This window comes from Symphalangus syndactylus, chromosome 17, assembly GCF_028878055.3.
Source record: "Symphalangus syndactylus isolate Jambi chromosome 17, NHGRI_mSymSyn1-v2.1_pri, whole genome shotgun sequence".
In the NCBI taxonomy this organism is placed as follows: domain Eukaryota; kingdom Metazoa; phylum Chordata; class Mammalia; order Primates; family Hylobatidae; genus Symphalangus; species Symphalangus syndactylus.
This window is the reverse complement of record NC_072439.2, coordinates 105,656,020-105,683,084: the sequence shown is the minus strand read 5'-3', so window position 1 is coordinate 105,683,084 and position 27,065 is coordinate 105,656,020.

The window sequence follows — 27,065 nt, the reverse complement described above, 5'->3', positions numbered from 1 at the left end:
TATCAGAAATAAGTTTCACACAATGCTTCTGTGTAGTTTTTATTTGAAGGTATTATTTTTCCCAATAGAGGCCTCTTAGTGCTCAGAATGTCCAATTGCAGATTCTACAGAAAGAGTGTTTCAGAAAGGCTCAATCAAAGGTAAGGTTCAACTCTATTAGTTGAATGCACAGAACAGAAAGAAGTTTCATACAATGCTTCTGTGTAGCTTATATTTGAACATATTCTTTTTTCCACTATTACCCACATAGCGCTACGAATGTCCAGTTGCATTTTCTACAGACAGAGTGTTTCAAATCTGCTCAATCAAAAGTATGGTTTAACTCTGTTAGCTGAATGCTCAGATGAGAAAGAAGTTTCACAGAATGCTTCTGTGTAGTTTATATTTGAATATATTCCTTTTTCCACTACTACTCTCTTAGCGCTCCAAATGTCCAGTTGCATTTTCTACAAAAAGAGTGTTCAGATCTGCTCAATCAAAAGTATGGTTTAACTCTGTTAGCTGAATGCACAGATCAGAAAGAAGTTTCACAGAATGATTCTGTGTAGTTTATATTTGGAGACAATCCTTTTTCCACTATTACCCTCTTAGCGCTCCGAATCTCCACTTGCATTTTCTACAGAAAGAGTGTTTCAGAACGGCTCAATCAAAACTAAGGTTCAACTCTTTTAGTTGAACAAACAGAACAGAAAGAAGTTTCACACAATTTTTCTGTGTAGTTTTTATTTGTAGACATTCTTTTTCCCAATATAGGCCTCTTAACGCTCAGAATGTCCAATTGCAGTTTCTACAGAAAGAGTGTTTCAGAACGGCTCAATCAAAAGTAACGTTCAACTCTGTTAGTTGAATGCACAGAACAGAAAGAAGTTTCATACAATGCTTCTCTGTAGTTTATATTTGAACATATTCTTTTTTCCACTGTTACCCACTTAGCGCTACGAATGTCCAGTTGCATTTTCTACAGACAGAGTGTTTCAAAACTGCTCAATCAAAAGTATGGTTTAACTCTGTTAGCTGAATGCTCAGATCAGAAAGAATTTTCACAGAATGCTTCTGTGTAGTTTATATTTGAATATATTCCTTTTTCCACTACTACGCTCTTAGCGCTCCAAATGTCCAGTTGCATTTTCTACAGAAAGAGTGTTCAGATCTGCTCAATCAAAAGTATGGTTTAACTCTGTTAGCTGAATGCACAGATCAGAAAGAAGTTTCACCGAATGATTCTGTGTAGTTTATATTTGAAGCCATTCCTTTTTCCACTATTACCCTCTTAGCGCTCCGAATCTCCACTTGCATTTTCTACAAAAAGAGTGTTTCATAACTGCTCAATCAAAAATATGTTTTATCTCTGTTAACTGAATTTACAGATCAGAAATAAGTTTCACAGAATGCATCTGTGTAGTTTTTATTTGAAGATATTTTTTTTCCCAATGTAGGCCTCTTAGCGCTTAGCATGTCCAATTGCACTTTCTACAGAAAGAGTGTTTCAGAACGGCTCAATCAAAAGTAAGGTTCAACTCTGTTAGTTGAATGCACAGAACAGAAAGAATTTTCACAGAATGCTACTGTGTAGTTTATATTTGAATATATTCCTTTTTCCACTATTACCCTCTTAGCGCTCCGAATGTCCACTTGCATTTTCTACAGAAAGAGTGTTCAGAACTGCGCAATCAAAAGTATGGTTTAACTCTGTTAGCTTAATGAACATATCAGAAATAAGTTTCACACAATGCTTCTGTGTAGTTTTTATTTGAAGATATTATTTTTCCCAATAGAGGCCTCTTAGCGCTCAGAATGTCCAATTGCAGTTTCTACAGAAATAGTGTTTCAGAAAGGCTCAATCAAAGGTAAGGTTCAACTCTATTAGTTGAATGCACAGAACAGAAAGAAGTTTCATACAATGCTTCTGTGTAGTTTATATTTGAACATATTCTTTTTTCCACTATTACCCACTTAGCGCTACGAATGTCCAGTTGCATTTTCTACGGACAGAGTGTTTCAAAACTGCTCAATCAAAAGTATGGTTTAACTCTGTTAGCTGAATGCTCAGATCAGAAAGAAGTTTCACAGAATGCTTCTGTGTAGTTTATATTTGAATATATTCCTTTTTCCACTACTACTCTCTTAGCGCTCCAAATGTCCAGTTGCATTTTCTACAGAAAGAGTGTTCAGATCTGCTCAATCAAAAGTATGGTTTAAATCTTTTAGCTGAATGCACAGATCAGAAAGAAGTTTCACAGAATGATTATGTGTAGTTTATATTTGGAGACATTCTTTTTTCCACTATTACCCTATTAGCGCTCCGAATCTCCACTTGCATTTTCTACAGAAAGAGTGTTTCAGAACGGCTCAATCAAAACTAAGGTTCAACTCTTTTAGTTGAACAAACAGAACGGAAAGAAGTTTCACACAATTCTTCTCTGTAGTTTTTATTTGTAGACATTCTTTTTCCCAATATAAGCCTCTTAGCGCTCAGAATGTCCAATTGCAGTTTCTACAGAAAGAGTGTTTCAGAACGGCTCAATCAAAAGTAAGGTTCAATTCTGTTAGTTGAATGCACAGAACAGAAAGAAGTTTCATACAATGCTTCTGTGTAGTTTATATTTGAACGTATTCTTTTTTCCACTATTACCCACTTAGCGCTACGAATGTCCAGTTGCATTTTCTACAGACAGAGTGTTTCAAAACTGCTCAATCAAAAGTATGGTTTAACTCTGTTAGCTGAATGCTCAGATCAGAAAGAAGTTTCACAGAATGCTTCTGTGTAGTTTATATTTGAATATATTCCTTTTTCCACTACTACGCTCTTAGCGCTCCAAATGTCCAGTTGCATTTTCTACAGAAAGAGTGTTCAGATCTGCTCAATCAAAAGTATGGTTTAACTCTGTTAGCTGAATGCACAGATCAGAAAGAAGTTTCACCGAATGATTCTGTGTAGTTTATATTTGAAGACATTCCTTTTTCCACTATTACCCTCTTAGCGCTCCGAATCTCCACTTGCATTTTCTACAAAAAGAGTGTTTCATAACTGCTCAATCAAAAATATGTTTTATCTCTGTTAACTGAATTTACAGATCAGAAATACGTTTCACAGAATGCATCTGTGTAGTTTTTATTTGAAGATATTGTTTTTCCCAATGTAGGCCTCTTAGAGCTTAGCATGTCCAATTGCACTTTCTACAGAAAGAGTGTTTCAGAACGGCTCAATCAAAAGTAAGGTTCAACTCTGTTAGTTGAATGCACAGAACAGAAAGAATTTTCACAGAATGCTACTGTGTAGTTTATATTTGAATATATTCCTTTTTCCACTATTACCCTCTTAGCGCTCCGAATGTCCACTTGCATTTTCGACAGAAAGAGTGTTCAGAACTGCGCAATCAAAAGTATGGTTTAACTCTGTTAGCTTAATGAACATATCAGAAATAAGTTTCACACAATGCTTCTGTGTAGTTTTTATTTGAAGATATTATTTTTCCCAATAGAGGCCTCTTAGCGCTCAGAATGTCCAATTGCAGATTCTACAGAAAGAGTGTTTCAGAAAGGCTCAATCAAAAGTAAGGTTCAACTCTGTTAGTTGAATGCACAGAACAGAAAGAAGTTTCATACAATGCTTCTGTGTAGTTTATATTTGAACATATTCTTTTTTCCACCATTACCCATTTAGCGCTACGAATGTCCAGTTGCATTTTCTACAGACAGAGTGTTTCAAAACTGCTCAATCAAAAGTATTGTTTAACTGTGTTAGCTGAATGCTCAGATCAGAAAGAAGTTTCACAGAATGCTTCTGTGTAGTTTATATATGAATATATTCCTTTTTCCACTACTACTCTCTTAGCGCTCCAAATGTCCAGTTGCATTTTCTTCAGAAAGAGTGTTCAGATCTGCTCAATCAAAAGTATGGTTTAACTCTGTTAGCTGAATGCACATATCAGAAAGAAGTTTCACAGAATTATTCTGTGTAGTTTATATTTGGAGACATTCCTTTTTCCACTATTACCCTCTTAGCGCTCCGAATCTCCACTTGCATTTTCTACAGAAAGAGTGTTTCAGAACGGCTCAATCAAAACTAAGGTTCAACTCTTTTAGTTGAACAAACAGAACAGAAAGAAGTTTCACACAATTCTTCTGTGTAGTTTTTATTTGTAGACATTCTTTTTCCCAATATAGGCCTCTTAGCGCTCAGAATGTCCAATTGCAGTTTCTACAGAAAGAGTGTTTCAGAACGGCTCAATCAAAAGTAAGGTTCAACTCTGTTAGTTGAATGCACAGAACAGAAAGAAGTTTCATACAATGCTTCTGTGTAGTTTATATTTGAACATATTCTCTTTTCCACTATTAACCACTTAGCGCTACGAATGTCCAGTTGCATTTTCTACAGACAGAGTGTTTCCAAACTGCTCAATCAAAAGTATGGTTTAACTCTGTTAGCTGTATGCTCAGATCAGAAAGAAGTTTCACAGAATGCTTCTGTGTAGTTTATATTTGAATATATTCCTTTTTCCACTACTACGCTCTTAGCGCTCCAAATATCCAGTTGCATTTTCAACAGAAAGAGTGTTCAGATCTGCTCAATCAAAAGTATGGTTTAACTCTGTTAGCTGAATGTACAGATCAGAAAGAAGTTTCACCGAATGATTCTGTGTAGTTTATATTTGAAGACATTCCTTTTTCCACTATTACCCTCTTAGCGCTCGGAATCTCCTCTTGCATTTTCTACAAAAAGAGTGTTTCATAACTGCTCAATCAAAAATATGTTTTATCTCTGTTAACTGAATTTACAGATCAGAAATAAGTTTCACACAATGCATCTGTGTAGTTTTTATATGAAGATATTCTTTTTCTCAATGTAGGCCTCTTAGCGCTTATCATGTCCAATTGCAGTTTCTACAGAAAGAGTGTTTCAGAACAGCTCAATCAAAAGTAAGGTTCAAATCTGTTAGTTGAATGCACAGAACAGAAAGAATTTTCACAGAATGCTACTGTGTAGTTTATATTTGAATATATTCCTTTTTCCACTATTACCCTCTTAGCGCTCCGAATGTCCACTTGCATTTTCTACAGAAAGAGTGTTCAGAACTGCGCAATCAAAAGTATGGTTTAACTCTGTTAGCTTAATGAACATATCAGAAATAAGTTTCACACAATGCTTCTGTGTAGTTTTTATTTGAAGGTATTATTTTTCACAATAGAGGCCTCTTAGTGCTCAGAATGTCCAATTGCAGATTCTACAGAAAGAGTGTTTCAGAAAGGCTCAATCAAAGGTAAGGTTCAACTCTATTAGTTGAATGCACAGAACAGAAAGAAGTTTCATACAATGCTTCTGTGTAGCTTATATTTGAACATATTCTTTTTTCCACTATTACCCACATAGCGCTACGAATGTCCAGTTGCATTTTCTACAGACAGAGTGTTTCAAATCTGCTCAATCAAAAGTATGGTTTAACTCTGTTAGCTGAATGCTCAGATGAGAAAGAAGTTTCACAGAATGCTTCTGTGTAGTTTATATTTGAATATATTCCTTTTTCCACTACTACTCTCTTAGCGCTCCAAATGTCCAGTTGCATTTTCTACAAAAAGAGTGTTCAGATCTGCTCAATCAAAAGTATGGTTTAACTCTGTTAGCTGAATGCACAGATCAGAAAGAAGTTTCACAGAATGATTCTGTGTAGTTTATATTTGGAGACAATCCTTTTTCCACTATTACCCTCTTAGCGCTCCGAATCTCCACTTGCATTTTCTACAGAAAGAGTGTTTCAGAACGGCTCAATCAAAACTAAGGTTCAACTCTTTTAGTTGAACAAACAGAACAGAAAGAAGTTTCACACAATTTTTCTGTGTAGTTTTTATTTGTAGACATTCTTTTTCCCAATATAGGCCTCTTAACGCTCAGAATGTCCAATTGCAGTTTCTACAGAAAGAGTGTTTCAGAACGGCTCAATCAAAAGTAACGTTCAACTCTGTTAGTTGAAAGCACAGAACAGAAAGAAGTTTCATACAATGCTTCTCTGTAGTTTATATTTGAACATATTCTTTTTTCCACTGTTACCCACTTAGCGCTACGAATGTCCAGTTGCATTTTCTACAGACAGAGTGTTTCAAAACTGCTCAATCAAAAGTATGGTTTAACTCTGTTAGCTGAATGCTCAGATCAGAAAGAATTTTCACAGAATGCTTCTGTGTAGTTTATATTTGAATATATTCCTTTTTCCACTACTACGCTCTTAGCGCTCCAAATGTCCAGTTGCATTTTCTACAGAAAGAGTGTTCAGATCTGCTCAATCAAAAGTATGGTTTAACTCTGTTAGCTGAATGCACAGATCAGAAAGAAGTTTCACCGAATGATTCTGTGTAGTTTATATTTGAAGCCATTCCTTTTTCCACTATTACCCTCTTAGCGCTCCGAATCTCCACTTGCATTTTCTACAAAAAGAGTGTTTCATAACTGCTCAATCAAAAATATGTTTTATCTCTGTTAACTGAATTTACAGATCAGAAATACGTTTCACAGAATGCATCTGTGTAGTTTTTATTTGAAGATATTTTTTTTCCCAATGTAGGCCTCTTAGCGCTTAGCATGTCCAATTGCACTTTCTACAGAAAGAGTGTTTCAGAACGGCTCAATCAAAAGTAAGGTTCAACTCTGTTAGTTGAATGCACAGAACAGAAAGAATTTTCACAGAATGCTACTGTGTAGTTTATATTTGAATATATTCCTTTTTCCACTATTACCCTCTTAGCGCTCCGAATGTCCACTTGCATTTTCTACAGAAAGAGTGTTCAGAACTGCGCAATCAAAAGTATGGTTTAACTCTGTTAGCTTAATGAACATATCAGAAATAAGTTTCACACAATGCTTCTGTGTAGTTTTTATTTGAAGATATTATTTTTCCCAATAGAGGCCTCTTAGCGCTCAGAATGTCCAATTGCAGTTTCTACAGAAATAGTGTTTCAGAAAGGCTCAATCAAAGTTAAGGTTCAACTCTATTAGTTGAATGCACAGAACAGAAAGAAGTTTCATACAATGCTTCTGTGTAGTTTATATTTGAACATATTCTTTTTTCCACTATTACCCACTTAGCGCTACGAATGTCCAGTTGCATTTTCTACGGACAGAGTGTTTCAAAACTGCTCAATCAAAAGTATGGTTTAACTCTGTTAGCTGAATGCTCAGATCAGAAAGAAGTTTCACAGAATGCTTCTGTGTAGTTTATATTTGAATATATTCCTTTTTCCACTACTACTCTCTTAGCGCTCCAAATGTCCAGTTGCATTTTCTACAGAAAGAGTGTTCAGATCTGCTCAATCAAAAGTATGGTTTAAATCTTTTAGCTGAATGCACAGATCAGAAAGAAGTTTCACAGAATGATTCTGTGTAGTTTATATTTGGAGACATTCTTTTTTCCACTATTACCCTATTAGCGCTCCGAATCTCCACTTGCATTTTCTACAGAAAGAGTGTTTCAGAACGGCTCAATCAAAACTAAGGTTCAACTCTTTTAGTTGAACAAACAGAACAGAAAGAAGTTTCACACAATTCTTCTCTGTAGTTTTTATTTGTAGACATTCTTTTTCCCAATATAAGCCTCTTAGCGCTCAGAATGTCCAATTGCAGTTTCTACAGAAAGAGTGTTTCAGAACGGCTCAATCAAAAGTAAGGTTCAATTCTGTTAGTTGAATGCACAGAACAGAAAGAAGTTTCATACAATGCTTCTGTGTAGTTTATATTTGAACGTATTCTTTTTTCCACTATTACCCACTTAGCGCTACGAATGTCCAGTTGCATTTTCTACAGACAGAGTGTTTCAAAACTGCTCAATCAAAAGTATGGTTTAACTCTGTTAGCTGAATGCTCAGATCAGAAAGAAGTTTCACAGAATGCTTCTGTGTAGTTTATATTTGAATATATTCCTTTTTCCACTACTACGCTCTTAGCGCTCCAAATGTCCAGTTGCATTTTCTACAGAAAGAGTGTTCAGATCTGCTCAATCAAAAGTATGGTTTAACTCTGTTAGCTGAATGCACAGATCAGAAAGAAGTTTCACCGAATGATTCTGTGTAGTTTATATTTGAAGACATTCCTTTTTCCACTATTACCCTCTTAGCGCTCCGAATCTCCACTTGCATTTTCTACAAAAAGAGTGTTTCATAACTGCTCAATCAAAAATATGTTTTATCTCTGTTAACTGAATTTACAGATCAGAAATACGTTTCACAGAATGCATCTGTGTAGTTTTTATTTGAAGATATTGTTTTTCCCAATGTAGGCCTCTTAGCGCTTAGCATGTCCAATTGCACTTTCTACAGAAAGAGTGTTTCAGAACGGCTCAATCAAAAGTAAGGTTCAACTCTGTTAGTTGAATGCACAGAACAGAAAGAATTTTCACAGAATGCTACTGTGTAGTTTATATTTGAATATATTCCTTTTTCCACTATTACCCTCTTAGCGCTCCGAATGTCCACTTGCATTTTCGACAGAAAGAGTGTTCAGAACTGCGCAATCAAAAGTATGGTTTAACTCTGTTAGCTTAATGAACATATCAGAAATAAGTTTCACACAATGCTTCTGTGTAGTTTTTATTTGAAGATATTATTTTTCCCAATAGAGGCCTCTTAGCGCTCAGAATGTCCAATTGCAGTTTCTACAGAAATAGTGTTTCAGAAAGGCTCAATCAAAGGTAAGGTTCAACTCTCTTAGTTGAATGCACAGAACAGAAAGAAGTTTCATACAATGCTTCTGTGTAGTTTATATTTGAACATATTCTTTTTTCCACTATTACCCACTTAGCGCTACGAATGTCCAGTTGCATTTTCTACGGACAGAGTGTTTCAAAACTGCTCAATCAAAAGTATGGTTTAACTCTGTTAGCTGAATGCTCAGATCAGAAAGAAGTTTCACAGAATGCTTCTGTGTAGTTTATATTTGAATATATTCCTTTTTCCACTACTACTCTCTTAGCGCTCCAAAGGTCCAGTTGCATTTTCTACAGAAAGAGGGTTCAGATCTGCTCAATCAAAAGTATGGTTTAAATCTTTTAGCTGAATGCACAGATCAGAAAGAAGTTTCACAGAATGATTCTGTGTAGTTTATATTTGGAGACATTCTTTTTTCCACTATTACCCTATTAGCGCTCCGAATCTCCACTTGCATTTTCTACAGAAAGAGTGTTTCAGAACGGCTCAATCAAAACTAAGGTTCAACTCTTTTAGTTGAACAAACAGAACAGAAAGAAGTTTCACACAATTCTTCTCTGTAGTTTTTATTTGTAGACATTCTTTTTCCCAATATAAGCCTCTTAGCGCTCCGAATGTCCAATTGCAGTTTCTACAGAAAGAGTGTTTCAGAACGGCTCAATCAAAAGTAAGGTTCAATTCTGTTAGTTGAATGCACAGAACAGAAAGAAGTTTCATACAATGCTTCTGTGTAGTTTATATTTGAACGTATTCTTTTTTCCACTATTACCCACTTAGCGCTACGAATGTCCAGTTGCATTTTCTACAGACAGAGTGTTTCAAAACTGCTCAATCAAAAGTATGGTTTAACTCTGTTAGCTGAATGCTCAGATCAGAAAGAAGTTTCACAGAATGCTTCTGTGTAGTTTATATTTGAATATATTCCTTTTTCCACTACTACGCTCTTAGCGCTCCAAATGTCCAGTTGCATTTTCTACAGAAAGAGTGTTCAGATCTGCTCAATCAAAAGTATGGTTTAACTCTGTTAGCTGAATGCACAGATCAGAAAGAAGTTTCACCGAATGATTCTGTGTAGTTTATATTTGAAGACATTCCTTTTTCCACGATTACCCTCTTAGCGCTCCGAATCTCCACTTGCATTTTCTACAAAAAGAGTGTTTCATAACTGCTCAATAAAAAATATGTTTTATCTCTGTTAACTGAATTTACAGATCAGAAATATGTTTCACAGAATGCATCTGTGTAGTTTTTATTTGAAGATATTGTTTTTCCCAATGTAGGCCTCTTAGGGCTTAGCATGTCCTATTGCAGTTTCTACAGAAAGAGTGTTTCAGAACGGCTCAATCAAAAGTAAGGTTCAACTCTGTTAGTTGAATGCACAGAACAGAAAGAATTTTCACAGAATGCTACTGTGTACTTTATATTTGAATATATTCCTTTTTCCACTATTACCCTCTTAGCGCTCCGAATGTCCACTTGAATTTTCTACAGAATGAGTGTTCAGAACTGCGCAATCAAAAGTATGGTTTAACTCTGTTAGCTTAATGAACATATCAGAAATAAGTTTCACACAATGCTTCTGTGTAGTTTTTATTTGAAGATATTATTTATCCCAATATAGGCCTCTTAGCGCTCAGAATGTCCAATTGCAGTTTCTACAGAAAGAGTGTTTCAGAAAGGCTCAATCAAAAGTAAGGTTCAACTCTGTTAGTTGAATGCACAGAACAGAAAGAAGTTTCATACAATGTTTCTGTGTAGTTTATATTTGAACATATTCTTTTTTCCACTATTACCCACTTAGCGCTACGAATGTCCAGTTGCATTTTCCAGAGACAGAGTGTTTCAAAACTGCTCAATCATAAGTATGGTTTAACTCTGTTAGCTGAATGCTCAGATCAGAAAGAAGTTTCACAGAATGCTTCTGTGTAGTTTATATTTGAATATATTCCTTTTTCCACTACTACTCTCTTAGCGCTCCAAATGTCCAGTTGCATTTTCTACAGAAAGAGTGTTCAGATCTGCTCAATCAAAAGTATGGTTTAACTCTGTTAGCTGAATGCACAGATCAGAAAGAAGTTTCACAGAATGATTCTGTGTAGTTTATATTTGGAGACATTCCTTTTTCCACTATTACCCTCTTAGCGCTCCGAATCTCCACTTGCATTTTCTACAGAAAGAGTGTTTCAGAACGGCTCAATCAAAACTAAGGTTCAACTCTTTTAGTTGAACAAACAGAACAGAAAGAAGTTTCACACAATTCTTCTGTGTAGTTTTTATTTGTAGACATTCTTTTTCCCAATATAGGCCTCTTAGCGCTCAGAATGTCCAATTGCAGTTTCTACAGAAAGAGTGTTTCAGAACGGCTCAATCAAAAGTAAGGTTCAACTCTGTTAGTTGAATGCACAGAACATAAAGAAGTTTCATACAATGCTTCTCTGTAGTTTATATTTGAACATATTCTTTTTTCCACTGTTACCCACTTAACGCTACGAATGTCCAGTTGCATTTTCTACAGACAGAGTGTTTCAAAACTGCTCAATCAAAAGTATGGTTTAACTCTGTTAGCTGAATGCTCAGATCAGAAAGAATTTTCACAGAATGCTTCTGTGTAGTTTATATTTGAATATATTCCTTTTTCCACTACTACGCTCTTAGCGCTCCAAATGTCCAGTTGCATTTTCCACAGAAAGAGTGTTCAGATCTGCTCAATCAAAAGTATGGTTTAACTCTGTTAGCTGAATGCACAGATCAGAAAGAAGTTTCACCGAATGATTCTGTGTAGTTTATATTTGAAGACATTCCTTTTTCCACTATTACCCTCTTAGCGCTCCGAATCTCCACTTGCATTTTCTACAAAAAGAGTGTTTCATAACTGCTCAATCAAAAATATGTTTTATCTCTGTTAACTGAATTTACAGATCAGAAATACGTTTCACAGAATGCATCTGTGTAGTTTTTATTTGAAGATATTGTTTTTCCCAATGTAGGCCTCTTAGCGCTTAGCATGTCCAATTGCACTTTCTACAGAAAGAGTGTTTCAGAACGGCTCAATCAAAAGTAAGGTTCAACTCTGTTAGTTGAATGCACAGAACAGAAAGAATTTTCACAGAATGCTACTGTGTAGTTTATATTTGAATATATTCCTTTTTCCACTATTACCCTCTTAGCGCTCCGAATGTCCACTTTCATTTTCGACAGAAAGAGTGTTCAGAACTGCGCAATCAAAAGTATGGTTTAACTCTGTTAGCTTAATGAACATATCAGAAATAAGTTTCACACAATGCTTCTGTGTAGTTTTTATTTGAAGATATTATTTTTCCCAATAGAGGCCTCTTAGCGCTCAGAATGTCCAATTGCAGTTTCTACAGAAATAGTGTTTCAGAAAGGCTCAATCAAAGGTAAGGTTCAACTCTATTAGTTGAATGCACAGAACAGAAAGAAGTTTCATACAATGCTTCTGTGTAGTTTATATTTGAACATATTCTTTTTTCCACTATTACCCACTAAGCGCTACGAATGTCCAGTTGCATTTTCTACGGACAGAGTGTTTCAAAACTGCTCAATCAAAAGTATGGTTTAACTCTGTTAGCTGAATGCTCAGATCAGAAAGAAGTTTCACAGAATGCTTCTGTGTAGTTTATATTTGAATATATTCCTTTTTCCACTACTACTCTCTTAGCGCTCCAAATGTCCAGTTGCATTTTCTACAGAAAGAGTGTTCAGATCTGCTCAATCAAAAGTATGGTTTAACTCTTTTAGCTGAATGCACAGATCAGAAAGAAGTTTCACAGAATGATTCTGTGTAGTTTATATTTGGAGACATTCCTTTTTCCACTATTACCCTATTAGCGCTCCGAATCTCCACTTGCATTTTCTACAGAAAGAGTGTTTCAGAACGGCTCAATCAAAACTAAGGTTCAACTCTTTTAGTTGAACAAACAGAACAGAAAGAAGTTTCACACAATTCTTCTGTGTAGTTTTTATTTGTAGACATTCTTTTTCCCAATATAGGCCTCTTAGCGCTCAGAATGTCCAATTGCAGTTTCTACAGAAAGAGTGTTTCAGAACGGCTCAATCAAAAGTAAGGTTCAATTCTGTTAGTTGAATGCACAGAACAGAAAGAAGTTTCATACAATGCTTCTGTGTAGTTTATATTTGAACGTATTCTTTTTTCCACTATTACCCACTTAGCGCTACGAATGTCCAGTTGCATTTTCTACAGACAGAGTGTTTCAAAACTGCTCAATCAAAAGTATGGTTTAACTCTGTTAGCTGAATGCTCAGATCAGAAAGAAGTTTCACAGAATGCTTCTGTGTAGTTTATATTTGAATATATTCCTTTTTCCACTACTACGCTCTTAGCGCTCCAAATGTCCAGTTGCATTTTCTACAGAAAGAGTGTTCAGATCTGCTCAATCAAAAGTATGGTTTAACTCTGTTAGCTGAATGCACAGATCAGAAAGAAGTTTCACCGAATGATTCTGTGTAGTTTATATTTGAAGACATTCCTTTTTCCACTATTACCCTCTTAGCGCTCCGAATCTCCACTTGCATTTTCTACAAAAAGAGTGTTTCATAACTGCTCAATAAAAAATATGTTTTATCTCTGTTAACTGAATTTACAGATCAGAAATATGTTTCACAGAATGCATCTGTGTAGTTTTTATTTGAAGATATTGTTTTTCCCAATGTAGGCCTCTTAGCGCTTAGCATGTCCTATTGCAGTTTCTACAGAAAGAGTGTTTCAGAACGGCTCAATCAAAAGTAAGGTTCAACTCTGTTAGTTGAATGCACAGAACAGAAAGAATTTTCACAGAATGCTACTGTGTACTTTATATTTGAATATATTCCTTTTTCCACTATTACCCTCTTAGCGCTCCGAATGTCCACTTGAATTTTCTACAGAATGAGTGTTCAGAACTGCGCAATCAAAAGTATGGTTTAACTCTGTTAGCTTAATGAACATATCAGAAATAAGTTTCACACAATGCTTCTGTGTAGTTTTTATTTGAAGATATTATTTATCCCAATATAGGCCTCTTAGCGCTCAGAATGTCCAATTGCAGTTTCTACAGAAAGAGTGTTTCAGAAAGGCTCAATCAAAAGTAAGGTTCAACTCTGTTATTTGAATGCACAGAACAGAAAGAAGTTTCATACAATGTTTCTGTGTAGTTTATATTTGAACATATTCTTTTTTCCACTATTACCCACTTAGCGCTACGAATGTCCAGTTGCATTTTCCAGAGACAGAGTGTTTCAAAACTGCTCAATCATAATTATGGTTTAAATCTGTTAGCTGAATGCTCAGATCAGAAAGAATTTTCACAGAATGCTTCTGTGTAGTTTATATTTGAATATATTCCTTTTTCCACTACTACTCTCTTAGCGCTCCAAATGTCCAGTTGCATTTTCTACAGAAAGGGTGTTCAGATCTGCTCAATCAAAAGTATGGTTTAACTCTGTTAGCTGAATGCTCAGATCAGAAAGAATTTTCACAGAATGCTTCTGTGTAGTTTACATTTGAATATATTCCTTTTTCCACTACTACTCTCTTAGCGCTCCAAATGTCCAGTTGCATTTTCTACAGAAAGAGTGTTCAGATCTGCTCAATCAAAAGTATGGTTTAACTCTGTTAGCTGAATGCACAGATCAGAAAGAAGTTTCACAGAATTATTCTGTGCAGTTTATATTTGCAGACATTCCTTTTTCCACTATTACCCTCTTAGCGCTCCGAATCTCCACTTGCATTTTCTACAGAAAGAGTGTTTCAGAACGGCTCAATCAAAACTAAGGTTCAACTCTTTTAGTTGAACAAACAGAACAGAAAGAAGTTTCACACAATTCTTCTGTGTAGTTTTTATTTGTAGACATTCTTTTTCCCAATATAGGCCACTTAGCGCTCAGAATGTCCAATTGCAGTTTCTACAGAAAGAGTGTTTCAGAACGGCTCAATCAAAAGTAAGGTTCAACTCTGTTAGTTGAATGCACAGAACAGAAAGAAGTTTCATACAATGCTTCTGTGTAGTTTATATTTGAACATATTCTCTTTTCCACTATTACCCAATTAGCGCTACGAATGTCCAGTTGCATTTTCTACAGACAGAGTGTTTCAAAACTGCTCAATCAAAAGTATGGTTTAACTCTGTTAGCTGTATGCTCAGATCAGAAAGAAGTTTCACAGAATGCTTCTGTGTAGTTTATATTTGAATATATTCCTTTTTCCACTACTACGCTCTTAGCGCTCCAAATGTCCAGTTGCATTTTCAACAGAAAGAGTGTTCAGATCTGCTCAATCAAAAGTATGGTTTAACTCTGTTAGCTGAATGCACAGATCAGAAAGAAGTTTCACCGAATTATTCTGTGTAGTTTATATTTGAAGACATTCCTTTTTCCACTATTACCCTCTTAGCGCTCCGAATCTCCACTTGCATTTTCTACAAAAAGAGTGTTTCATAACTGCTCAATAAAAAATATGTTTTATCTCTGTTAACTGAATTTACAGATCAGAAATAAGTTTCACAGAATGCATCTGTGTAGTTTTTATTTGAAGATATTATTTTTCCCAATGTAGGCCTCTTAGCGCTTAGCATGTCCAATTGCAGTTTCTACAGAAAGAGTGTTTCAGAACGGCTCAATCAAAAGTAAGGTTCAACTCTGTTAGTTGAATGCACAGAACAGAAAGAAGTTTCACAGAATGCTTCTGTGTAGTTTATATTTGAATATATTCCTTTTTCCACTACTACTCTCTTAGCGCTCCAAATGTCCAGTTGCATTTTCTACAGAAAGAGTGTTCAGATCTGCTCAATCAAAAGTATGGTTTAACTCTGTTAGCTGAATGCACAGATCAGAAAGAAGTTTCACAGAATGATTCTGTGTAGTTTATATTTGGAGACATTCCTGTTTCCACTATTACCCTCTTAGCGCTCCGAATCTCCACTTGCATTTTCTACAGAAAGAGTGTTTCAGAACGGCTCAATCAAAACTAAGGTTCAACTCTTTTAGTTGAACAAACAGATCAGAAAGAAGTTTCACACAATTCTTCTGTGTAGTTTTTATTTGTAGACATTCTTTTTCCCAATATAGGCCTCTTAGCGCTCAGAATGTCCAATTGCAGTTTCTACAGAAAGAGTGTTTCAGAACGGCTCAATCAAAAGTAAGGTTCAACTCTGTTAGTTGAATGCACAGAACAGAAAGGAGTTTCATACAATGCTTCTCTGTAGTTTATATTTGAACATATTCTTTTTTCCACTATTACCCACTTAGCGCTACGAATGTCCAGTTGCATTTTCTACAGACAGAGTGTTTCAAAACTGCTCAATCAAAAGTATGGTTTAACTCTGTTAGCTGAATGCTCAGATCAGAAAGAATTTTCACAGAATGCTTCTGTGTAGTTTATATTTGAATATATTCCTTTTTCCACTACTACGCTCTTAGCGCTCCAAATGTCCAGTTGCATTTTCTACAGAAAGAGTGTTCAGATCTGCTCAATCAAAAGTATGGTTTAACTCTGTTAGCTGAATGCACAGATCAGAAAGAAGTTTCACCGAATGATTCTGTGTAGTTTATATTTGAAGACATTCCTTTTTCCACTATTACCTTCTTAGCGCTCCGAATCTCCACTTGCATTTTCTACAAAAAGAGTGTTTCATAACTGCTCAATAAAAAATATGTTTTATCTCTGTTAACTGAATTTACAGATCAGAAATAAGTTTCACAGAATGCATCTGTGTAGTTTTTATTTGAAGATATTCTTTTTCCCAATGTAGGTCTCTTAGCGCTTAGCATGTCCAATTGCACTTTCTACAGAAAGAGTGTTTCAGAACGGCTCAATCAAAAGTAAGGTTCAACTCTGTTAGTTGAATGCACAGAACAGAAAGAATTTTCACAGAATGCTACTGTGTAGTTTATATTTGAATATATTCCTTTTTCCACTATTACCCTCTTAGCGCTCCGAATGTCCACTTGCATTGTCTACAGTAAGAGTGTTCAGAACTGCGCAATCAAAAGTATGGTTTAACTCTGTTAGCTTAATGAACATATCAGAAATAAGTTTCACACAATGCTTCTGTGTACTTTTTATTTGAAGATATTATTTTTCCCAATATAGGCCTCTTAGCGCTCAGAATGTCCAATTGCAGTTTCTACAGAAAGAGTGTTTCAGAAAGGCTCAATCAAAGTAAGGTTCAACTCTGTTAGTTGAATGCACAGAACAGAAAGAAGTTTCATACAATGCTTCTGTGTAGTTTATATTTGAACATATTGTTTTTTCCACTATTACCCACTTAGCGCTACGAATGTGCAGTTGCATTTTCTACAGACAGAGTGTTTCAAAACTGCTCAATCAAAAGTATGGTTTAACTCTGTTAGCTGAATGCTCAGATCAGAAAGAATTTTCACAGAATGCTTCTGTGTAGTTTATATTTGTATATATTCTTTTTTCCACTACTACTCTCTTAGCGCTCCAAATGTCCAGTTGCATTTTCTACAGAAAGAGTGTTCAGATCTGCTCAATCAAAAGTATGGTTTAACTCTGTTAGCTGAATGCACAGATCAGAAAGAAGTTTCACAGAATTATTCTGTGTAGTTTATATTTGGAGACATTCCTTTTTCCACTATTACCCTCTTAGCGCTCCGAATCTCCACTTGCATTTTCTACAGAAAGAGTGTTTCAGAACGGCTCAATCAAAACTAAGTTTCAACTCTTTTAGTTGAACAAACAGTACAGAAAGAAGTTTCACACAATTCTTCTGTGTAGTTTTTATTTGTAGACATTCTTTTTCCCAATATAGGCCTCTTAGCGCTCAGAATGTACAATTGCAGTTTCTACAGAAAGAGTGTTTCAGAACGGCTCAATCAAAAGTGACGTTCAACTCTGTTAGTTGAATGCACAGAACAGAAAGAAGTTTCATACAATGCTTCTGTGTAGTTTATATTTGAACATATTCTTTTTTCCACTATTACCCACTTAGCGCTACGAATGTCCAGTTGCATTTTCTACAGACAGAGTGTTTCAAAACTGCTCAATCAAAAGTATGGTTTAACTCTGTTAGCTGTATGCTCAGATCAGAAAGAAGTTTCACAGAATGCTTCTGTGTAGTTTATATTTGAATATATTCCTTTTTCCACTACTACGCTCTTAGCGCTCCAAATGTCCAGTTGCATTTTCAACAGAAAGAGTGTTCAGATCTGCTCAATGAAAAGTATGGTTTAACTCTGTTAGCTGAATGCACAGATCAGAAAGAAGTTTCACCGAATGATTCTGTGTAGTTTATATTTGAAGACATTTCTTTTTCCACTATTACCCTCTTAGCGCTCCGAATCTCCACTTGCATTTTCTACAAAAAGAGTGTTTCATAACTGCTCAATCAAAAATATGTTTTATCTCTGTTAACTGAATTTACAGATCAGAAATAAGTTTCACAGAATGCATCTGTGAAGTTTTTATTTGAAGATATTCTTTTTCCCAATGTAGGCCTCTTAGCGCTTAGCATGTCCAATTGCACTTTCTACAGAAAGAGTGTTTCAGATCGGCTCAATCCAAAGTAAGGTTCAACTCTGTTAGTTGAATGCACAGAACAGAAAGAATTTTCACAGAATGCTACTGTGTAGTTTATATTTGAATATATTCCTTTTTCCACTATTACCCTCTTAGCGCTCCGAATGTCCACTTGCATTTTCTACAGAAAGAGTGTTCAGAACTGCGCAATCAAAAGTATGGTTTAACTCTGTTAGCTTAATGAACATATCAGAAATAAGTTTCACACAATGCTTCTGTGTAGTTTTTATTTGAAGATATTATTTTTCCCAATATAGGCCTCTTAGCGCTCAGAATGTCCAATTGCAGTTTCTACAGAAAGAGTGTTTCAGAAAGGCTCAATCAAAAGTAAGGTTCAACTCTGTTAGTTGAATGCACAGAACAGAAAGAAGTTTCATACAATGCTTCTGTGTAGTTTATATTTGAACATATTCTTTTTTCCACTATTACCCACTTAGCGCTACGAATGTCCAGTTGCATTTTCTACAGACAGAGTGTTTCAAAACTGCTCAATCGAAAGTATGGTTTAACTCTGTTAGCTGAATGCTCAGATCAGAAAGAAGTTTCACAGAATGCTTCTGTGTAGTTTATATTTGAATATATTCCTTTTTCCACTACTACTCTCTTAGCGCTCCAAATGTCCAGTTGCATTTTCTACAGAAAGAGTGTTCAGATCTGCTCAATCAAAAGTATGGTTTAACTCTGTTAGCTGAATGCACAGATCAGAAAGTAGTTTCACAGAATGATTCTGTGTAGTTTATATTTGGAGACATTCCTTTTTCCACTATTACCCTCTTAGCGCTCCGAATCTCCACTTGCATTTTCTACAGAAAGAGTGTTTCAGAACGGCTCAATCAAAACTAAGGTTCAACTCTTTTAGTTGAACAAACAGAACAGAAAGAAGTTTCACGCAATTCTTCTGTGTAGTTTTTATTTGTAGACAATTTTTTTCCCAATATAGGCCTCTTATCGCTCAGAATGTCCAATTGCAGTTTCTACAGAAAGAGTGTTTCAGAACGGCTCAATCAAAAGTAAGGTTCAACTCTGTTAGTTGAATGCACAGAACAGAAAGAAGTTTCATACAATGCTTCTGTGTAGTTTATATTTGAACATATTCTTTTTTCCACTATTACCCACTTAGCGCTACGAATGTCCAGTTGCATTTTCTGCAGACAGAGTGTTTCAAAACTGCTCAATCAAAAGTATGGTTTAACTCTGTTAGCTGTATGCTCAGATCAGAAAGAAGTTTCACAGAATGCTTCTGTGTAGTTTATATTTGAATATATTCCTTTTTCCACTACTACGCTCTTAGCGCTCCAAATGTCCAGTTGCATTTTCAACAGAAAGAGTGTTCAGATCTGCTCAATCAAAAGTATGGTTTAACTCTGTTAGCTGAATGCACAGATCAGAGAGAAGTTTCACCGAATGATTCTGTGTAGTTTATATTTGAAGACATTCCTTTTTCCACTATTACCCTCTTAGCGCTCCGAATCTCCACTTGCATTTTCTACAAAAAGAGTGTTTCATAACTGCTCAATCAAAAATATGTTTTATCTCTGTTAACTGAATTTACAGATCAGAAATAAGTTTCACAGAATGCATCTGTGTAGTTTTTATTTGAAGATATTCTTTTTCCCAATGTAGGCCTCTTAGCGCTTAGCATGTCCAATTGCAGTTTCTACAGAAAGAGTGTTTCAGAACGGCTCAATCAAAAGTAAGGTTCAACTCTGTTAGTTGAATGCACAGAACAGAAAGAATTTTCACAGAATGCTACTGTGTAGTTTATATTTGAATATATTCCTTTTTCCACTATTACCCTCTTAGCGCTCCGAATGTCCACTTGCATTTTCTACAGAAAGAGTGTTCAGAACTGCGCAATCAAAAGTATGGTTTAACTCTGTTAGCTTAATGAACATATCAGAAGTAAGTTTCACACAATGCTTCTGTGTAGTTTTTATTTGAAGATATTATTTTTCCCAATAGAGGCCTCTTAGCGCTCAGAATGTCCAATTGCAGTTTCTACAGAAAGAGTGTTTCTGAAAGGCTCAATCAAAAGTAAGGTTCAACTCTGTTAGTTGAATGCACAGAACAGAAAGAAGTTTCATACAATGCTTCTGTGTAGTTTATATTTGAACATATTCTTTTTTCCACTATTACCCACTTAGCGCTACGAATGTCCAGTTGCATTTTCTACAGACAGAGTGTTTCAAAACTGCTCAATCGGAAGTATGGTTTAACTCTGTTAGCTGAATGCTCAGATCAGAAAGAAGTTTCACAGAATGCTTCTGTGTAGTTTATATTTGAATATATTCCTTTTTCCACTACTACTCTCTTAGCGCTCCAAATGTCCAGTTGCATTTTCTACAGAAAGAGTGTTCAGATCTGCTCAATCAAAAGTATGGTTTAACTCTGTTAGCTGAATGCACAGATCAGAAAGTAGTTTCACAGAATGATTCTGTGTAGTTTATATTTGGAGACATTCCTTTTTCCACTATTACCCTCTTAGCGCTCCGAATCTCCACTTGCATTTTCTACAGAAAGAGTGTTTCAGAACGGCTCAATCAAAACTAAGGTTCAACTCTTTTAGTTGAACAAACAGAACAGAAAGAAGTTTCACACAATTCTTCTGTGTAGTTTTTATTTGTAGACATTCTTTTTCCCAATATAGGCCTCTTAGCGCTCAGAATGTCCAATTGCAGTTTCTACAGAAAGAGTGTTTCAGAACGGCTCAATCAAAAGTAAGGTTCAACTCTGTTAGTTGAATGCACAGAACAGAAAGAAGTTTCATACAATGCTTCTGTGTAGTTTATATTTGAACATATTCTTTTTTCCACTATTACCCACTTAGCGCTACGAATGTCCAGTTGCATTTTCTACAGACAGAGTGTTTCAAAACTGCTCAATCAAAAGTATGGTTTAACTCTGTTAGCTGTATGCTCAGATCAGAAAGAAGTTTCACAGAATGCTTCTGTGTAGTATATATTTGAATATATTCCTTTTTCCACTACTACGCTCTTAGCGCTCCAAATGTCCAGTTGCATTTTCAACAGAAAGAGTGTTCAGATCTGCTCAATCAAAAGTATGGTTTAACTCTGTTAGCTGAATGCACAGATCTGAAAGAAGTTTCACCGAATGATTCTGTGTAGTTTATATTTGAAGACATTCCTTTTTCCACTATTACCCTCTTAGCGCTCCGAATCTCCACTTGCATTTTCTACAAAAAGGGTGTTTCATAACTGCTCAATCAAAAATATGTTTTATCTCTGTTAACTGAATTTACAGATCAGAAATAAGTTTCACAGAATGCATCTGTGTAGTTTTTATTTGAAGATATTCTTTTTCCCAATGTAGGCCTCTTAGCGCTTAGCATGTCCAATTGCCGTTTCTACAGAAAGTGTGTTCAGATCTGCTCAATCAAAAGTATGGTTTAACTCTGTTAGCTGAATGCACAGATCAGAAAGAAGTTTCACAGAATGATTCTGTGTAGTTTATATTTGGAGACATTCCTTTTTCCACTATTACCCTCTTAGCGCTCCGAATCTCCACTTGCATTTACTACAGAAAGAGTGTTTCAGAACGGCTCAATCAAAACTAAGGTTCAACTCTTTTAGTTGAACAAACAGAACAGAAAGAAGTTTCACACAATTCTTCTGTGTAGTTTTAATTTGTAGACATTCTTTTTCCCAATATAGGCCTCTTAGCGCTCAGAATGTCCAATTGCAGTTTCTACAGAAAGAGTGTTTCAGAACGGCTCAATCAAAAGTAAGGTTCAACTCTGTTAGTTGAATGCACAGAACAGAAAGAAGTTTCATACAATGCTTCTGTGTAGTTTATATTTGAAGACATTACTTTTTCCACTATTACCCTCTTAGCGCTCCGAATCTCCACTTGCATTTTCTACAAAAAGAGTGTTTCATAACTGCTCAATCAAAAATATGTTTTATCTCTGTTAACTGAATTTACAGATCAGAAATAAGTTTCACAGAATGCATCTGTGTAGTTTTTATTTGAAGATATTCTTTTTCCCAATGTAGGCCTCTTAGCGCTTAGCATGTCCAATTGCAGTTTCTACAGAAAGAGTGTTTCAGAACGGCTCAATCAAAAGTAAGGTTCAACTCTGTTAGTTGAATGCACAGAACAGAAAGAATTTTCACAGAATGCTACTGTGTAGTTTATATTTGAATATATTCCTTTTTCCACTATTACCCTCTTAGCGCTCCGAATGTCCACTTGCATTTTCTACAGAAAGAGTGTTCAGAACTGCGCAATCAAAAGTATGGTTTAACTCTGTTAGCTTAATGAACATATCAGAAGTAAGTTTCACACAATGCTTCTGTGTAGTTTTTATTTGAAGATATTATTTTTCCCAATAGAGGCCTCTTAGCGCTCAGAATGTCCAATTGCAGTTTCTACAGAAAGAGTGTTTCTGAAAGGCTCAATCAAATGTAAGGTTCAACTCTGTTAGTTGAATGCACAGAACAGAAAGAAGTTTCATACAATGCTTCTGTGTAGTTTATATTTGAACATATTCTTTTTTCCACTATTAGCCACTTAGCGCTACGAATGTCCAGTTGCATTTTCTACAGACAGAGTGTTTCAAAACTGCTCAATCGGAAGTATGGTTTAACTCTGTTAGCTGAATGCTCAGATCAGAAAGAAGTTTCACAGAATGCTTCTGTGTAGTTTATATTTGAATATATTCCTTTTTCCACTACTACTCTCTTAGCGCTCCAAATGTCCAGTTGCATTTTCTACAGAAAGAGTGTTCAGATCTGCTCAATCAAAAGTATGGTTTAACTCTGTTAGCTGAATGCACAGATCAGAAAGTAGTTTCACAGAATGATTCTGTGTAGTTTATATTTGGAGACATTCCTTTTTCCACTATTACCCTCTTAGCGCTCCGAATCTCCACTTGCATTTTCTACAGAAAGAGTGTTTCAGAACGGCTCAATCAAAACTAAGGTTCAACTCTTTTAGTTGAACAAACAGAACAGAAAGAAGTTTCACACAATTCTTCTGTGTAGTTTTTATTTGTAGACATTCTTTTTCCCAATATAGGCCTCTTAGCGCTCAGAATGTCCAATTGCAGTTTCTACAGAAAGAGTGTTTCAGAAAGGCTCAATCAAAAGTAAGGTTCAACTCTGTTAGTTGAATGCACAGAACAGAAAGAAGTTTCATACAATGCTTCTGTGTAGTTTATATTTGAACATATTCTTTTTTCCACTATTACCCACTTAGCGCTACGAATGTCCAGTTGCATTTTCTACAGACAGAGTGTTTCAAAACTGCTCAATCAAAAGTATGGTTTAACTCTGTTAGCTGTATGCTCAGATCAGAAAGAAGTTTCACAGAATGCTTCTGTGTAGTATATATTTGAATATATTCCTTTTTCCACTACAACGCTCTTAGCGCTCCAAATGTCCAGTTGCATGTTCAACAGAAAGAGTGTTCAGATCTGCTCAATCAAAAGTATGGTTTAACTCTGTTAGCTGAATGCACAGATCTGAAAGAAGTTTCACCGAATGATTCTGTGTAGTTTATATTTGAAGACATTCCTTTTTCCACTATTACCCTCTTAGCGCTCCGAATCTCCACTTGCATTTTCTACAAAAAGGGTGTTTCATAACTGCTCAATCAAAAATATGTTTTATCTCTGTTAACTGAATTTACAGATCAGAAATAAGTTTCACAGAATGCATCTGTGTAGTTTTTATTTGAAGATATTCTTTTTCCCAATGTAGGCCTCTTAGCGCTTAGCATGTCCAATTGCAGTTTCTACAGAAAGTGTGTTCAGATCTGCTCAATCAAAAGTATGGTTTAACTCTGTTAGCTGAATGCACAGATCAGAAAGAAGTTTCACAGAATGATTCTGTGTAGTTTATATTTGGAGACATTCCTTTTTCCACTATTACCCTCTTAGCGCTCCGAATCTCCACTTGCATTTACTACAGAAAGAGTGTTTCAGAACGGCTCAATCAAAACTAAGGTTCAACTCTTTTAGTTGAACAAACAGAACAGAAAGAAGTTTCACACAATTCTTCTGTGTAGTTTTAATTTGTAGACATTCTTTTTCCCAATATAGGCCTCTTAGCGCTCAGAATGTCCAATTGCAGTTTCTACAGAAAGAGTGTTTCAGAACGGCTCAATCAAAAGTAAGGTTCAACTCTGTTAGTTGAATGCACAGAACAGAAAGAAGTTTCATACAATGCTTCTGTGTAGTTTATATTTGAAGACATTCCTTTTTCCACTATTACCCTCTTAGCGCTCCGAATCTCCACTTGCATTTCCTTCAAAAAGAGTGTTTCATAACTGCTCAATCAAAAATATGTTTTATCTCTGTTAACTGAATTTACAGATCAGAAATAAGTTTCACAGAATGCATCTGTGTAGTTTTTATTTGAAGATATTCTTTTTCCCAATGTAGGCCTCTTAGCGCTTAGCATTTCCAATTGCAGTTTCTACAGAGAGAGTGTTTCAGAACGGCTCAATCAAAAGTGAGGTTCAACTCTGTTAGTTGAATGCACAGAACAGAAAGAATTTTCACAGAATGCTACTGTGTAGTTTATATTTGAATATATTCCTTTTTCCACTATTACCCTCTTAGCGCTCCGAATGTCCACTTGCATTTTCTACAGAAAGAGTGTTCAGAACTGCGCAATCAAAAGTATGGTTTAACTCTGTTAGCTTAATGAACATATCAGAAATAAGTTTCACACAATGCTTCTGTGTAGTTTTTATTTGAAGATATTATTTTTCCCAGTAGAGGCCTCTTAGCGCCCAGAATGTCCAATTGCAGTTTCTACAGAAAGAGTGTTTCAGAAAGGCTCAATCAAAAGTAAGGTTCAACTCTGTTAGTTGAATGCACAGAACAGAAAGAAGTTTCATACAATGCTTCTGTGTAGCTTATATTTGAACATATTCTTTTTTCCACTATTACCCACTTAGCGCTACGAATGTCCAGTTGCATTTTCTACAGACAGAGTGTTTCAAAACTGCTCAATCAAAAGTATGGTTTAACTCTGTTAGCTGAATGCTCAGATCAGAAAGAACTTTCACAGAATGCTTCTGTGTAGTTTATATTTGAATATATTCCTTTTTCCACTACTACTCTCTTAGCGCTCCAAATGTCCAGTTGCATTTTCTAAAGAAAGAGTGTTCAGATCTGCTCAATCAAAAGTATGGTTTAACTCTGTTAGCTGAATGCACAGATCAGAAAGAAGTTTCACCGAATGATTCTGTGTAGTTTATATTTGGAGACATTCCTTTTTCCACTATTACCCTCTTAGCGCTCCGAATCTCCACTTGCATTTTCTACAGAAAGAGTGTTTCAGAATGGCTCAATCAAAACTAAGGTTCAACTCTTTTAGTTGAACAAACAGAACAGAAAGAAGTTTCACACAATTCTTCTGTGTAGTTTTTATTTGTAGACATTCTTTTTCCCAATATAGGCCTCTTAGCGCTCAGAATGTCCAATTGCAGGTTCTACAGAAAGAGTGTTTCAGAACGGCTCAATCAAAAGTAAGGTTCAACTCTGTTAGTTGAATGCACAGAACAGAAAGAAGTTTCATACAATGCTTCTGTGTAGTTTATATTTGAACATATTCTTTTTTCCACTAATACCCACTTAGCGCTACGAATGTCCAGTTGCATTTTCTACAGACAGAGTGTTTCAAAACTGCTCAATCAAAAGTATGGTTTAACTCTGTTAGCTGAATGCTCAGATCAGAAAGAAGTTTCACAGAATGCTTCTGTGTAGTTTATATTTGAATATATTCCTTTTTCCACTACTACGCTCTTAGCGCTCCAAATGTCCAGTTGTATTTTCTACAGAAAGATTGTTCAGATCTGCTCAATCAAAAGTATGGTTTAACTCTGTTAGCTGAATGCACAGATCAGAAAGAAGTTTCACCGAATGATTCTGTGTAGTTTATATTTGAAGACATTCCTTTTTCCACTATTACCCTCTTAGCGCTCCGAATCTCCACTTGCATTTTCTACAAAAAGAGTGTTTCATAACTGCTCAATCAAAAATATGTTTTATCTCTGTTAACTGAATTTACAGATCAGAAATAAGTTTCACAGAATGCATCTGTGTAATTTTATTTGAAGATATTCTTTTTCCCAATGTAGGCCTCTTAGCGCTTAGCATGTCCAATTGCAGTTTCTACAGAAAGAGTGTTTCAGAACGGCTCAATCAAAAGTAAGGTTCAACTCTGTTAGTTGAATGCACAGAACAGAAAGAATTTTCACAGAATGCTACTGTGTAGTTTATATTTTAATATATTCCTTTTTCCACTATTACCCTCTTAGCGCTCCGAATGTCCACTTGCATTTTCTACAGAAAGAGTGTTCAGAACTGCGCAATCCAAAGTATGGTTTAACTCTGTTTGCTTAATGAACATATCAGAAATAAGTTTCACACAATGCTTCTGTGTAGTTTTTATTTGAGGGTATTATTTTTCCCAATAGAGGCCTCTTAGCGCTCAGAATGTCCAATTGCAGTTTCTACAGAAAGAGTGTTTCAGAAAAGCTCAATCAAAAGTAAGGTTCAACTCTGTTAGTTGAATGCACAAAACAGAAAGAATTTTCACAGAATGCTACTGTGTAGTTTATATTTGAACATATTCTTTTTTCCACTATTACCCACTTAGCGCTACGAATGTCCAGTTGCATTTTCTACAGACAGAGTGTTTCAAAACTGCTCAATCAAAAGTATGGTTTAACTCTGTTAGCTGAATGCTCAGATCAGAAAGAAGTTTCACAGAATGCTTCTGTGTAGTTTATATTTGAATATATTCCTTTTTCCACTACTACTCTCTTAGCGCTCCAAATGTCCAGT